This window comes from Adiantum capillus-veneris, chromosome 3 (assembly GCF_014529385.1).
Source record: "Adiantum capillus-veneris isolate H3 chromosome 3, ASM1452938v2, whole genome shotgun sequence".
NCBI lineage: Eukaryota > Viridiplantae > Streptophyta > Polypodiopsida > Polypodiales > Pteridaceae > Adiantum > Adiantum capillus-veneris.
Genome location: NC_140933.1, coordinates 9,829,982 through 9,846,008, shown reverse-complemented (window position 1 = coordinate 9,846,008; position 16,027 = coordinate 9,829,982).

Sequence of the window (16,027 nt, the reverse complement as noted above, 5' to 3'; positions counted from 1 at the left end):
CTCACTATAGAGGTGTGATTCTCGAGCTAAATGATCTTGAGAAGTTTTAAAAGTTGCAAGATTGATTTCATACGAGGAATTAACTTTGATTTGAAAAAGTCAATAAAGAGTATTAAAGATTTTGCAATGCTTGATGTAGCTATTCAATAGACACACATTTATGATGATCGTTAAGAAGACAATAATCGAGATAAGACACAACACATTTTTTCACGCATAGCATCAGGTTCTGTTAAACATGTAGAGTTTTCATTTCATAATAAGAGAAAGTTTAGGCATGCACCTCAAGAGTCGGTTAAGGAACCCAAGGGATCTCAAGGAGTCCTCTCTCCAAAGGAATACTTTGAGAGAGCTAAGAGAGAGAATCTTTGTTTCATTTTCTTTGGTAGATATCCTAAGAAGGATTGTCCCAAGGGGAAGACGGTAGGGCTAGAGAGGGTAGTGCACACTGTGCAACTTCTCCCTCTCAATCGTCCTCTATGTATTCTAGTGTGCAAGTGTCACACACCTAGGCAGTTCATGGTGACTGTTGTTTGACTGCCTCTATGTGGTAGCCAACTTTTAGACCACATGAGTTGAGGAGAATGCTTGGGTCAATCAAGGGGCACAAGGTGCATATCTTGGTAAGGATTCCACAATTTGGGAGACACATGTGCATGATGTCCCTCTTGAGATTCAAGGGCCCACCATGCATCTCACTTTCCCCATTATGAACATGGATTGCACAGATGTGGTTATTAGTCATCATGAGTGGTTTCATGGGTCTCATGCTTTGTCAAATTTGAATGCAAATGACTTTCTCTCTTCTGTAAATTCACCAGCACTGCATGCTACTCTCTCTTCTTCTTTTTCTATGACTATCTCAACCACATACTTACTTACTATGTGTATGGAAGCAACAAATGATGTTTTTAATTATCAAGCTTTAAAATAATTATTTTTAAAGCATTTACTTAATCACACAATTGCTGTTAAGAACATTCCTCTGAGGAAATATCGTCTTCAATGGATGCCATTCAGATAGGAAAGAAACTCACAAAGGTGGTACAAGAATACAAAGACGCTTTTCTTGATGATCTTCCACCAGGTTTACCTCCAAAACGCGATGTGCAACACGACATAGATGTTGTTCATGGCAATTTTCCTAGCAGTAAACCTTCTTATACGCTAAGTCATATTGAAGCCGTTGAGGTAGAATGTCAATTAACAAACTCATTTATTAGAGCTTCATTCAGCCTAGTTCTTTGCCATGGACATCACTAACTTTATTGGTAAAAAGAAGGATGCGTGATGCCTTATGCATTGATTATTGTGGTCTTAATTTGGTTACTATTAAGAATAAGTATTCGTTGCGATGCATTGATGAGTTGTTTGATGAAGTCAAAAGGAGCATGCTATTTTACAAAAATAGATCTACATTCAAGTTATCACAAAGTACAAATTTGACTTGTTGATATTCTTATTACAACTTATCAAACAAGGTTCAATCATTAGGAGTTTTTGGTTATGACATTTGGCTTAATTGAAGCCCCTAAAATTTTCATGACAATCATGGATAGTGTACTATGACACTATTTGGGTAAGATTGTTATTGTGTACCTCAATGACATTCTCATTTATAGTGCTATTGTGAAGAAGAGCACTTATAGCATCTCCGTTTAGTTTTTCGACTACTCTGAGAGAATAAGCTCTATGCTAAGGAGAATAAATGTGGTTTTTATAAGACAAAAGTTCACTATCTTGGTCGTGTTATTTTTGCTACCAATTATAGATGGATACATCCAACATGGATTCTATTCTTAAGTAGCTACATCCCATAAATCTGGAAGAAATCCAAATCTTTCTTGGCCAAGGGCAATGTGAAAATTGCGGTACCTATGACTGACAAATTGAAAGCGCAAGTGAAATATTTCAATTGGGGAGATGCTTGGTAGCATAGCTTTGCGAAACTTAAAGACACTCTTGCTACCACACCTATTTCAGCAATTTTCAATCCTACAAATCCGTTTGTAGTTGAGACTAATGATGATGATGGGGCTATTGTTGATGTTTATCTTCAAGATGGTAGGCTAATTTCTTTTGACAGTAAGAAACTCAATAAATCTCAATAGATTTGCTCTATTTACAAACATGAGCTCTATTCATTAGTGTATGCTCTTAAGACGTGGCAACATTATTTGTATGGCGCTCAGTTTGACAATGTGTTTGACCAAGAGAGTATCAAGTGGTTTACACAACAAACTGATTTGAAGAGTCAATAGACTTTTTGGGCTGAGATTATTCAAGAGTATGATGCTCGGCTATAGTATTTCAAAGGGCGATATATTATTGTAGCAAATGCTCTTAGTCTCATGCTTGAGATTAATTCTCTTTCATTCAGTAAAATTTTCTATATTCTTTGAAAGGCAAGTGTGAGCATGACAAGGCATACTCTAAGGTGTGGTGTCATGCTATATAGAGGGATCCTTTTCACACCATAGTAGATTGTCTTGGTACAAGTTCCTCTACACATAGTTTCCCTCTGTAAAGTGATGAACTTACTAGATGGAAAAAAAAAAATCATACAGGATGGGTACCTACTCCACAAAGGTTGAGTATGTATACGGATGGATGCTGACATTTGGCATGAAATCTTATATGAGTGCCATGATAGTCCAAGTGTAGGACACCCATGCATAAGGAAGACTTATGTACTTGTAAGACAATAGTTTTATTGGTCAGGCTTGCACCATAATGTTTAGGGCTATGTCCTTCATTGTCAAAAGTGCCAAGTTAGCAAGGCAAAGCGCCTCAAATCAAGAGGACTCTTCATTAGGAAGAGAATGGGGTGTAGGAGGGCCTCTTTATTTGGCAATTTAAGGGAGTCAAAGATCTAGTATTAAGAAAGCAATCAAAGGACAATTTTTGAATTCAAACATGCAAAACGGCTAGTTTATTTGAAATCAAAATTTCCCTCCAAAATAAAATTTAAAATCTAGAAGTTAAAACCATATCATCTATCATATCTACGGAAAGAGCTTGGCATGTAGATTAGAGATCTATAATCTCCACTCAAATTGGAGATTGTATGTAGAAGTTATGGAGGGCCAAAATCAAAAATTTGTCCAACCCCTTTTTTGGACGGAAAAGTGTATCCTTTGACCACTTTTACACACCCACCATTCTTGCACACATGGCATCCCCCTATTTGTCAGAATGTTAACCACCTCCATAATCTCATGGCAAATAAAGAGGCCCTCCTATACCCCATCCGCTTCCTAATGGAATCCCTTACAGATCCCATCTGGTACGTGGAAAAGCATTCCTATGGACTTTATAGTAGGTTTTCCTTCTATTGCACGAGGTCATAACATGGTGTGGGTGATTGTAGACAATTTTAATAAGATGTATAAGTTCCTTATACCAAGTCAACCAATAAGACACATGAATTAGCTAAGCTATTCAAAGAATATGTTTACAAGATGTATAGGCTTCCTAGTAGTAAATAAGTGATTGTGATCTTAAGTTTAATAGACACTTCTAGAGGGTTGTTTTTTAGAGGTTGGGCATACGGACAACTGATCATCTTGAGACGGATGGTCAAACCGAACACGTAAATCAGGTGCTGGAAGATATGCTAAGTGCATATGTCAACAAAAAGCAATCTGATTGGAAAGATTATCTACCCATATTGGAATTTTCTTACAACAGTGCTAAGCATGGGACCACAAATTTGTCCATTCATGCTTATGTATGGTTTTCAACCTAGGTCTTCGGTTACAATCAGGTTGGCAACAAGGGAGCTTCAACATGTCAAGGATTTTTGGCAGATGATATGGATATGATAAAGCAGCTTGTCAAAATGTTTGAGAAGCAAAAGATTGATATAAGAAGTATTTCCATGAACAAATACATTTAGTCTCTTTTAAGGAAGGTGAATTTGTCTTTTTAGCACTAGTTTTGTAATTGGACACTCAAGTGTCCTTCAAAACTCTAGTGTCCTATTTTCCTGCCAGATTTGGCATTTAATTTCTAAGGCTAGCAACAATATTTATAGGCCTTGTTTGTACTGATGATGGATAATGAGGTGAAAAATAAGGAGTTTTTCTATGCCAAAAAACCATAATATAATAGGATATTGATGATAAGTTCTAAGTTAAAAATTTCACCAAAATTTGAAACTATTTTGTCACAAATCTCATAAAATGCTCATAACTTCTTGGATAAGTGTAGTTTTCCATGTTTGATAGCTAAAATAATCAAACTCAACATTAGGAAATGTATATTGACAACTCAAGGCCGAGTTTCCATTCTTATTGTGAGCTATTAACCAAATTTGAAAAAGCCAAAAATGCTAAAAAAGAGGAAAATTTTGGTCTTCCACTGCACTTTTCAAAGAGTTGGTGATCATTTAAGCTAATTTTATGATCAACATCAACTCTTTTAGGTCAAAACCAAGAAAGTACATATTTTTGGGGCTTCAATTTCACAACAATTCTGTAACTTGAGGCTCATTTTGATTTTCCTATCACGCAAAATGTCTTGAAAATCTAGAATTCTCCTTAGCAACTATTAAAATAAGGTTATAAATGCCCAAATTGGGTTTAGTCAAAGCATTCAGATATGTTTTATTGATATTCACCTTTAAGTTACGTTTAGCCAATAACCCACAAACAAAAAAAGAGAATTTCTAAAGTGCACAATTCTGAACATTCAAGATAATTGACCATTTCTAGCTTACAAATGCAATAGATATATTATCTTACATGTCGGTTGACTAGAGGAGGTGTAAAAACAATGTTTTACAGCATGAAATCACTTTGAAAACATGTTTTTCTTTGCTTATAAACTAATGCATGAAAACTAATTATCAGACCGAAATCACTTCACATAATTAAAAATGCTCTTAAAAAACTTGCAATAATGTGTCCCACAAGTATAGATAAATAGCTCAAATTTTTCCATCAGCTCTAATCATTTTTATTTAAGCCTATAAGGCCAGGCATGTCAAAACATTAAATGTAGTTTTGCGCATGTACTCTTTATGAGTATAGATCTATACCATTCTAAGCTCAAAACTCCAAGGTTATATTTTTTGAAGTTAATTTGACTAACATATTCAACACTCTAAAAATTGTTTTCTTTAGATGCTCTTTCTAATGAGTGTAGCATGCTCAAAACTGCAAGGTTATATTTTTGAAAGATACTTTGACTAACATATTAAACACTCTAAAATATTTTCTTTAGAGGTTCTTTCTAATGACTGTAGCATGTTATCTCAACTCACAAAAAAGGACAAGTGTCCTGTTTTTTGTACCAAACTAGTGTTAAGAGAACCCAACATTTTAAAAAAATTGAAGACAGGTCTACGTCAAATTGTCTCCTAGATTTTGAGGACCTTTTGAGATCCTCAGAAAGGTACGAACTTTGGCATATAAACTAGTGCTTCCACCTAACTCTTGAGCTCATCTGGTATTTCATGTAAGCTGTTTAAGACAACGCTTACTACACGATGATAATGTAATCAATCAAGGAGTTCTTGTCAATTTCATTGAGCCCCCTATTTTATCTCATGGACTGGAATGGTTTTGGATTTTCATGAGTTACGTACACCGCACCATGTTCACCATCAAGCTGTAGTCAAGTGGAAGGATAGACTTGAAGAAAGTGCCACTTGGAAAAACATTAGTGTTCTTACAAAAGAGTTTTCTACTTTTTTTCTCGAGGACAAAAACTCTTCTACAAAGGGGGAGCAATATTAGGACAAGGGTCCTATGGCTAAGATCTAGGATCTAAGAACTCTATCCTCAAATCTAAGGCTACAAGCTAGAGGCTTAGGGTGCCACATGGAAAGGGGTTCCTAAATATAGCAATCATAGGGCAAGACTCTGAGCTATATATGGATATAGTAGGGTGGAGTTTTAGTGGCACACATCCCTAGTCTTATCACAGTACTTCAGTGTACAATAAAAATTCAATACAAGCCTATGTAGGGCATAACCCGGTGAGTAGTGACAAAAATACAAAGCATTGAAATTGGTCCTTGTCATCAATATGCACCTTAGTATGAGCATTGAAAATAATCCCAAAGAAGGTGCATTGAGATTGCCATTAGTATAGTCATCGGCATCCTTGTCGTTAAAGGGGCAATCTTGAGTCCTCTCCATGATAAGAAGCTTCATAAAGCAATGTAGGTATACATGACATGATATGCATACATATTTGACTACATGTGTGTGTATCGTCCAGAAATGGAAAGAGATAGAAGGAGGGAGGGGACCCTATCCTACAATAAACTATCTTAGTACCTTATAGGTTTTTCAAGTATTCCTACAATGCTATATATAGTCTTCTCTATGATGAGAAGCTTCACATAGGATTATAAGATACATGGAACTATCTGTGTGTGTGTGTGATGTAGGCTTTCTTTATTTTGAAGACATTACTAGTTTGTGGAGTATACCCACAACGCTATATGCCATCTTTTTTATCATGAGAAGCTCCATAGCATTGTAGGTATACTTCCAATAATCTGAACACAAAATTAAGTACATGCATCTGTATTAAGTACATGCATCTATATCCAAGCATGGTATATGTTTACAAAACTTTGAGAAGAAATCTAAGTCTTTATACCCATATAAATCTTAGAGTTTAGAGAAATAACTGATATATATGTATGTTAAAGTATTGAGGAGAATTTAAAAAAATATACATGTAGAAGTCTCTGTGTGTGTGGGTGTGTCTGTATATATACATGTAGAGCTATCTCAATGTGTGTGTGTGTGTGTGTGTGTGTGTGTGTGTGTGTGTGTGTGTGTGTGTGTGTGTGTGTGCCAAATACCTTGAGTGCACTTCTGCAATGTAGCCATATTTTGGGAGGCATCCTCATATCTTTGGCAAGACGAGTGTGAAAAGTACTTTTGCCTAAGGTCACAATCAAGAGAGAGAGAGAGAGAGAGAGAGAGAGAGAGAGAGAGAGAGAGCACCTCTTGCTTTCCTCAATTCCATAGGCGGAAATGGTACTCCGTTTTCAAGGCAGAACCAAGCATTTTGCCAAGCCCCGTCCATGAGAGAGTTGTTATGGTTTCAGCCCCCTTTGGTAGCAATTTCCTCAACTAGATGGCCAATGCTTCAGTCCTTGGATGGTTCCTCAAAGTGGTGCTGACAATATCATGAACCTCGTTGACAAGGGGACACTATTTAGAAGGTGGACTGCATTTTGGCAACACGTGCAACAATAGCAATAAACGGAAGCAAGAGCAATGGCAAACATAAGCAATGTTGATGGTGCATGACTTAGCTAGCAATGACTAGCAGAGGTAGTGGTGTGAATAGCAGTAGAGATAGCGATCTCAACAACAGAAATGACATCCTCAAAAGCACCTAGAGGAGTGGAAGGCAACAACAGCACAAAGTGAGAAAAAACCTACACCGATAACAACAATGACGATGGCAAGACCACAAGGAATGGGTGGAAGAAAGTGTAGCACAAAGAAAGGGGAGGCTACACATCAAGATAGGTTGAGAGGGTGAATACCTTTATGCAACTAGAGTGTGAGTGAATGAGTGAGAGGGGAGAGAGAGAGAGATAGAGATAGATAGATAGATAGAGAGAGAGAGAGAGAGAGAGAGAGAGAGAGAGAGAGAGAGAGAGAGAGAGAGAGAGAGTTTGTCTTAATGTATACCTACAATTTTTCTATACCTCCTTTTAGCGTTGAGGGTATACTTGCAAATTATACAATTTGCTTAACTTATCCTTGTGTGTGTGTGTGTGTGTGTTTAATTCTCACTTGTCCTACCATATGCTCAACCAATTCTTGAGTCATATGCTCAACTCATTTTAATATCAGTGTGTGTGTGTGTGTGTGTATGTGTTAGTATATTATGTGCCCATTATGTGTGTATTTAATTCATACTTTTGGCTAGGAATATCTTCAAATCTATATGGACTTACGCTTCTTACCACCATGATTTCTACAAAGTGTTGTAGATATACTTAATCAATCCTAACATATGTATATACTCTGGGTGATGAAATTAAACGTCTATATTACACTATGTGTGTGCTCAATTGAAACTTTAAGGCTAAGTATACCATCAAAGTTATATGAACTTGACCTATAGCTTTCAAGGCATACATGCTCAACTGATCTAATATATAACATCAATAATTATAGAAGGCTCCAAAGAGAGAGAGAGAGAGAGAGAGAGAGAGAGAGAGAGGGGGGGGGGGGGGGGGGGGGGGTGGGGGAGGGAGCAGAGAGAAAGATATACACACAAAGAGAAAGAGCATATCAAGCAACATATGAGATGTGGTTTGTTTTCAGGTAGGTAATGTGGCGGTCCGGAGCGGGCAACAAGAGAAGAGACCTCTAAACACCTCTCAAGACCCCCCACACAGATATTATGGATGGAAAAACAAAGATAACATACTTAGGTCTAGTAATACACACACCTAATGCAAGTCTACATAAATAGAAAAATAGAGCCCTCTATATTTAGGCCCTTTGAGAGATCCTCAAACCCCCAATACTAAAATTTGGATAGGGTCCTTGACAAGTCTCTAGGCCTAATAAAAATCAGAGTCTCTAAAAATGAAAAATCCAAGGAATAGACCTTTACCATTGACAATGGCTTGGGTCTATAGCCCTAGAAGAAGACCTAGTCCTGTCTCGCAGCGGAAATTGGACAACATATTAATTATTTTGGTCCTATAACTTCCACAATTTGGGCTAATGTATCCTCAACCAACGATTTTTTTTCCCTAATAGATGTGAGGACACAACCGCTGGACTCCTCTTCCAAGTGAAGAAGTTTTCTAAACATTTTTAGTGCGTAGGGATGGATAGTTACCTGACTAATCAGGTCCACCCATCCATGATTGACAACCTTAGTCAATCCCCACTTACCACCCTGCACTCATACATGATTCTTTTATTTTCTACTTACTATCACATTGTTTTAACATTTAAAATAATGGTTTCTTTTAACTTTCCGTCACAATGATTTCTTCGATCAAGTATTAAAGACAACATTGAAAAGCATTCTTTTAGCAAACAAACATCTTTAAACTTAAGACACGGTACTATCAATCAAAAACATTGACCATAATAACCATGACCAGTACTCTTCTTGTTTTAAGACCACCTAAGAGTGAAAAACGGCACCCATTCCTTGTTCACAATTCGAGGTGGATAAACCCCCACCCAAGGTTCGGGGCGCCCATACACCAAACCAGTTGCCCATACAATCGACCGGCTCCTCTAGGATAAAAACGGTATACTAACTTATGTAGAAACATCAAGACATGAAACAGAGTAAAAACTCATCGTTCATGGGGATAACCGACTTATCCGTGGCTGGAAAGCCATCATTATTCATCAAAATATACCAAGGAGTCGAAGGTGCAAGCTGTCTTAAGAATGATCAATCATATTTTTCATAATTCAACTAGTCTTATCCGAAACAATTCATTCCTAATCTACAAAAAAATGCACGCTGGTTTCATGGAAGATGTCTTCCGTTTCAGCCAATTTTACTTTTCCTAATCCTTACTTCCTCTTTACGTATTCAATGTTAATGTTTAAAGAAAAACTTGAATTAACTAAAGTTAACTATAACAAAGACCCACCTGGGACTGATATAGCATTTATTGTAGCATCGGGACTTGTACACTTTCATCAGTCAGTCTACTACTAGGCCCAGCTTCGTCGTCGTGCGACGCTCTTGTTCTTTTGGAGCTCCGTCCTCATCATCAGATGTAGGATTTTCTTGTGTCCTTTTCGGGTACCATAACTTCTTATCCTTATAAAAAAGGACATTTAATCATTAGGTAAATTATCCAAAAGATAGACTTAACCTTTGTATTCAATCTTAATGCACTCAAGGTTAAATTTGTAGTTTTAATTGGTAAATTCTTGACCTAGTAATTTATTATTTACCTATATATAGGTATGATAACTTTTCCAAAGCTTCTCTAAGGGTTTTCTAAGCTCTCCTAATTTTCTTATAATTTTCTATATCTTTTCCTTAATTTCCCCATCGAATTTCAAGATTGGAATCTACTTATTTTGAGCTTAATATATATTGTATTTATTTTCTCTATTTTATATCACTAATTTACACTTACTATAATTTTTCTAAAAACTTTTGATCGCAAAGTCTATTTATGTTTATTAATCTTTAGCTAAAAATAAGACTTTTGGTCAATTAAAATTTCCTAATGTGACTAATTAACTATGGTGTAATCATAACAAGTAGATAATGATATTTCTAACCTTTGGTAATTATCTTTTTATTTTATAACTTAATTATCTAGTTTCCCCCTTTCTTTTTCAGCTAGAATTACTTTTATTTGACTTAGAAAAATATATAAATTTATTTTCTAACCTTAAAATAATTATCATAACTCTTTTATCATATAGACTAATTTTGATAAACAACACTTAATTATCTAACATGATTTATCAAATTTTCTCTTTAATTTTTAGCTAGAATTAGTCTAATTTGACTTAGATAAATAAAAATATTAATTTTTTGACCTTAAGGTAATTATCATGACTTATTTATCATGTAAAATAATTTTGATCAACAACACTTAATTATCCAACATGATTTTAAAAAAATTTCTCTTTAATTGTTAGCTAGAATTAGTCTAATTTGACTTAGATAAATAGCTATAGTACTTTTTTGACCTTAAGATAATTATCATGACTTATTTATCGTGTAAACTAACTCCAATAAATAGAAACTAATTATTTAACATTATTGAATGATTTTCGTCTATAATTTCTAGCTAGAATTAGTCTAATTTGACTTAGATAAATAGCTATATTAACTTTCTAATCTTAAGATAATTATCACCACCTTTTTATCATGTAAACTAACTCTGATATATAGCACCTAATTATCTAACATGATTTACTAATTTTTTACTTTACGTTTTAGCTAGAATTAGTTTAATTTTACTTAGATAAATAGTTATATTAACTTTCTAATCTTAAGATAATTATCTCGGTCTTTTTATCATGTAAACTAACTCTGATAAATAGCACCTAATTATCAAACATGATTTACTAACTTTCCACTTTAATTTTCAGCTAGAATTAGTCTAATTTGACTTAGATAGATATTTAAATTATTTTTTTGGCCTTAAGATAATTATCACGGCTATATATGATGTAAACTAACTTTTATAATTATAACATAAATATATAACTTAATTAGCTAGTTTTTTTCTTTTAACTTCTGCTATAATTATTCTTTTCTGGCTTAGATAAATATTTATATTAATATTCCAACCTTAAGATAATCACGGATTTTTTATGATGTAAACTAACTTTGATAGTTAGCACATAATTATCTAACTTGATTTACTAATTTCTTTCTTTTAATTTCAATTGTAATTAGTCTGGTTTCACTTAGATAAATATCTTAATTAATTTTTTGACCTTAAGATAATTATCATGGCTTACCTATAATGTAAAATAACTATGATAATTAGCACATAATTATCTAACTTGATTTACAAATTTTCTCTTTTTATTTGTGGCTACAAACAGCTAGCTTTAGCTTAATCAAATACTTAGATTAATTATCTATTAATGAGTAATTTACTCTGTGTTTTTAATAGTGTTTCCTAACTGTGATCAGTCACTTAAGAATTTTTAAATTAATTAAATAGGTTTTCCATCAGGTTTTTGGATAAAAATGGTTAATTTTTGCCTAATTAACTACAGAAACTAATCACAAAAGTAAGAGATAATTTTTCTAACTTCTTGACAGTCTAATCCAGGTCTAATAATTATTTTATACTAATTTAATTTTAATTAGTATAATTACCCTTAATTTATGACTAAAAAGATTAATTTCATCCCTAATATGGCTTAATATTTAATTAGATTAATATCCCTAATCTTATCTAAGGAATCAACATAATATTAAGGGTTAAGAGAGTAATCTATAATGTAAAGAGATTTAATCTTCTTAATTAATTAGACTAATTAAGAAAATAGAGGTAAATTAGCATAATTTTGCTAATCAATAAGGGATTACGCTAATACTGTTGATAAGAAGCTATAGTTTCTTCTCCCCAGTGGTTTTTGAGTAGAGTTCTCTCTATGTAAGAGAGAAATGGCCAAGACTCCGAGTTAGAGTGAAATTGTGAAGCAAGGGGTCATGTTTATAGGTTTTTGGGCACTCACAAGCTAGAATTGGCAGTAGCTTGCATCCCAAGGTAGCCCTATAGCTCCCCTAGCACCCCCTTCTACTATTCATGTCCCTGACCTGTCAGTGATGACCCCTCCCAGCATCTGTGAGCTTTAAAAATCAAATATGCTATATTTTGACCTATTTTTTGCTTGATTGGTAAATATTTGGTAAATGTCTCTAAAATCTCTGGGAGGCCTTAGTAAAATTCTATGCTTAAAATATTACTACAACCATTCACTTTTTCTTGGCAATTTAATTTACATTGAATCTTCCGGAGGGACTAGCGGGGTCGGTTTTGGTCCGAACTTAATTCTTAAAATTTCTAGCCCTGGGTTTGATGTGCTTAAGATTCCAAAAATACAAATTTTAACTTCTTTTGAGATAGTGCTTTACCTGTTTGTATGTCCAATGCTTTTCCCTAAAGCTTTAAGTAGATTCCTCTGCAGCTAGAAAGGTGGAGACCTTACACCCTTAAATAAAATGATATACTTACACAAAATGGGCTGTAATAATTTTTGGCTCATCTAGCCGGGTAAGTAGCTAGCTGAGCGTTTTTTTAGAATATTTGGTAAAGCTTCTAATGCACACACACCTATGTACAGTGAAAAGGTGGTTAGGCCAGAGTATTTAGGTGATTTTTCTTGGGCAAGGTAGTTGACTATGGCAATGCATATAGCCAAACAAACACCTATCATTTAGCCCTCCCCCTAGATGATGGTATATTCATGTACCATCATAAGGCAGGACCTCTAAGGCAAGTGGTGTAATGTGGTTCTCTTGTACATCAACAATGTGGTCTCTTACTTATGTTCCTTGTGTTTTGCACCACAGACATGAACCAAACAACAAGACTTACATGCCCCTTATCTCCTTTTTGGGGTTGCTTTTTTAAGTCTGATGGTAGAATGCGGGTTAAGTATGGCTTGAGTGTGTAGCCATTGACCTTCTTCAAATGCTCTTTTCCATCCAAATCCATGAGTGGATAATAGCTAGAGTTGAAGACCTTCTCGACAATGTATGGCCCTTGCCATCTAGCTTCAAACTTCCCGTTAAATTGATTATCAAGTCGATTGTCATACCTATGCACAAGATCTCCTTCCTTGATGCTCTTGTCTTTTGGAGTCGCATTGAACTTGTCGGTTGCTTGCATGGCTCTTCTTCTATAACACTCGCATGGGGCTTCTCTTTTCCACTCTAGCTCAACTAAAGTGAGGGGTTGATCCACCCATGCGTCTTGCTCTTCTTGAGCTCCCTTACATGTGAGTTGCATTGTTGGAATATTGAGCTCAATATGTCGCAATGATTCTTGACCATAAACCAAGCGAAAAGGCGTGAACCCTATTTCTTCTCGGTAGGTAGTCCCGTATGCCCATAGTGCTCCATCTAGGAACTTGTCCCAGAGCCTCGTCTTGTTTTTCACCATCTTCCTTATGATTCATGCAAAGACACTATTAGTCTTCTCTACTAACCCATTTGATTGTGGGTAGTAGGGTGTGCTATGACAATGTGAAATATGAATCTCTTCACAACATTTAGTGAATAGACCTTTTCTAAAACTCGTAACATTATCAAAAACAATCTCTAAGGGTGTGCAAAATCTGCAACAAATATGAGTGTAAAAACATTGGCTACAGTCTTCTCATTCACCCTTGCCACACTTTTAGCCTCCACCCACCTAGTCATGAAGTCTATGAACACAACGATGTTGGGCAAGAAAATCAACATCCTCATTTTGTTTCCTAGGAATATGATACAATTGTCCTTCTTCAGATTGATTAAACAACCTATGGATGCCACACGGACCTTTTGCCTTACTTTTATTCTTGCAGGCCCAAATTCCTAAAATCTGCTTCACAATGAGAAGTGTATCCCCTTTTACCATGAGATGTTGAACCTTTTGGCCCACGCACATCTTCAATCCATGGAGTAGTATTTTATCCTCTGCTTCATTGTTGCTAGTAAAGCATGAAAACAGGAATTGATCTTTCATGACCACTTCACCTTTTGGATTGAGCAACACTTGCCCCCCCCCCCCCCCCCCCCCCCACTTCACCTATGGCTCATCTAATACCTCCATCAAAGAAGAAAGTGAATGCATTAGGTATACTTTTAGGTGGTGGCAATGGTGGGGTCTTTACTTCAAGCACTTTACTTTCATTCTCATGCACTCTATAGGTGAGAATCCTTGCTAATTGTGCATGCACACTATCTTCTACCTTGAAATAATATTGAAATTCTTACAGTTCAATCACCCACTTATGTATTCCCAGCAAGGAGGCATGAGTGTTGGTAACTTTGACAAAATGAATTAAATGTTGCAAAATTATTTCTCAAGCTCATCGGACCATGCAAACTCTATTTGTTGTGTCAAATTTTGCAAGGGATGAAGTAACTCCGAATCTAAGTGAATGAACCAAGACATGTACTTCATCTTTTGAATGTAGAAAATGATGTCCTTGAGATTCTTGGAAGATGGCAATTCAATAAGATCCTTTGCCTTTTTGAAGGATCCACCTCTGCCTTTGTAGGAAACCTTGTGACAAAGCAAGGTCACTTCCGCCTTACCTATGTGCCATTTGTCAGGTTTGAGTTGACCTCTCAAATCATAGAGTCTCTTCAAACCTTATTTGACATTTTGAAGATGCAAAGATTTAGAACTATAAATGCAAAAATCATCAATGAACACCCCAATGGACTTCCCAAAAAAGGCTTGAAACACCGTATTCATGAAGGGTTAAAAAGTTGTTGGAGCATTAGTCAAATGGCATGACTCTAAAAACACCACGGCCCCAAGGAGTGATAAAGGTGATTTTCTTTTGGTCTTCCTTGACAATTCTTATTTGAAGGTAGCTTGAGTATCCATCACATACGATATACTTCTCATAACTGGCCACTTCATTTAGGATTTCATCTTGAAATGGGAGAGAAAAGTGATAGCGCTTTGTTGCCTCATTGAGTAGTCAATAGTCAACACACACCCTCCATTTATCATTTTTCTTGGGAGTCACTAAAACTGGAGAGACCCATTTTGAATTTTCCATAGGATAGATGAACCCTGCTGCTAGGAGCTTCTTCACCTCTTTGAGTAGGGACTGCTCCTTGATGACTCCTAGCCTTTGTAATTTTTGTGCTTTAGGTGTAGCCTCAGGCTTCAAATCAATCTTGTGTTGAATGGCCTCCATGCCCTGAGCATCTATGTAGTCTTTAGCAAAAATTTTGGGAAACTTTCTTATCACACATTTAAAATCCTCTCTTTCCTCCCAAGTAAGAGTTTTGGACAACATACCATCTAACATTTCTTCATCATGCACACTCTGGTTCTCTTGGGGGCCTACCTCTTATAGGCCTTGGTAGGATGTCTCTTTTCTATTTGGCATAATTCTTACCCCCATGACTTCAATGGAAGACTCCTTCCTCGTAGTGCTACTCCTATTTTGTTCTTCTAAGGTGTCAATGGAGTCTTCCTTGGTCTCACTTTGAGAGGAATTCACGGAGATCCACTTGATGTTGTTCCTTCATGTCGAATACAACTTGCTTATGATTGTCATTCTTGCAAATCAACTTTTCACTTTCCCAATCATGCAAGGCTTTCATTCTCCTTAGCCATGGTCTACCTAGGATAAATGGATATCCATCTCATGGATGTGCATGCCTAGTCTTTGCATGAGTCCCTCTGTCATGATACAAATTTGTACACTCCCATCTACTAGACCCTTTCTACTAACTTTCCCTTTATGTAACATTCTAGCACAAGCATAATTTCCTCATCCATTTCAGCTTGTGAAATTTTTACAATAGGCACATTCCATTTTGTCTTTCTCTTCTAATTGCCTTT